Source organism: Trichechus manatus, unplaced genomic scaffold, assembly GCF_000243295.1.
Source record: "Trichechus manatus latirostris isolate Lorelei unplaced genomic scaffold, TriManLat1.0 scaffold00135, whole genome shotgun sequence".
NCBI lineage: Eukaryota > Metazoa > Chordata > Mammalia > Sirenia > Trichechidae > Trichechus > Trichechus manatus.
In genome coordinates, this window is record NW_004444071.1 from 6713310 (window position 1) to 6714209 (window position 900).

A 900-nucleotide genomic window follows, 5' to 3' on the forward strand; every position below is an offset into this window, starting at 1 on the left:
GGACTTTTTTTTTTTAATACACTTTTAGATACAATTGAAAACTCTTTTATTTGTTCTTTGAGTCAGTAAATATTCATATTTACAATTATAAGTCAGCAATAAAGAATTCCTTTTTTGCCTTTCAAAGAATTATCTAGCTGAGCACAGTTCTATCCTGTTTTTTATTGTTGTTGTTGAGAATATAAACAGCAAAACATATACCAGTTCAGTAGTTTGTACGTGTACAATTCGGTGACACTGATTAAATTCGTAGAGTTGTGCAACCATTCTCACCCTCCTTTTCTGAGTTATTCCTCCCTTAGATTAACATAAACTCACTGCCCCCTAAGGTTCCTATCTAATCTTTCCAATTACTGTTGTTAGTTTGATCCCGTATAGTAAGATCTTAAAAGAGCACAATGCTCAAAGCAGACTTTCTTTACTAGTTAAGCTAAACAATTATTCAGTTTTAAGAAAACTTTAAGGGGATATTTTTGGTCTAAGATCTAAAGATTATCTCAGCTCAGTAGTTTCATGGATTCATCCAGCCTCCATGGCTCCATCTATCCTGTTTTGACTGTCAGCATTCAGCACTGCAAGATAAGCCTGGACAAGCAGAGAATTCTACGCCAACTGCACACGTTTCTCTGAACCCTTCCATCAAGTTGGCAGCTCCCCTGCCACAGACTTTAATGCATGGAGGAGGTCTTTGTGGCTATGTAGTACATCTTGATGTGTCACCCTAGTGAAGGTTATAAACTATATCTGTGCTGCAGTCAAGGATCTGGTCACACTCTTCCCTTGACATTACTTCATTGTGTATTAACTCTAAAGACCCTTGGTGGGCCAGTGGTTAAGCACTTCACTGCTAATCGAACCCACCAGCTGCTCCACAGAGGAAAGATGTGGCAGTCTGCTCGC

The 900-nt window shown here is 38.7% G+C and overlaps 1 protein-coding gene across 1 annotated transcript in view; it reads left to right on the top strand.

Annotated features, from left to right (window-relative positions):
* SPEF2 (sperm flagellar 2) overlaps window positions 1–900 on the top strand; it is a 265827-nt gene that overhangs the window by 107133 nt on the left and 157794 nt on the right. The gene's annotated exons all lie outside the window — the stretch shown is intronic.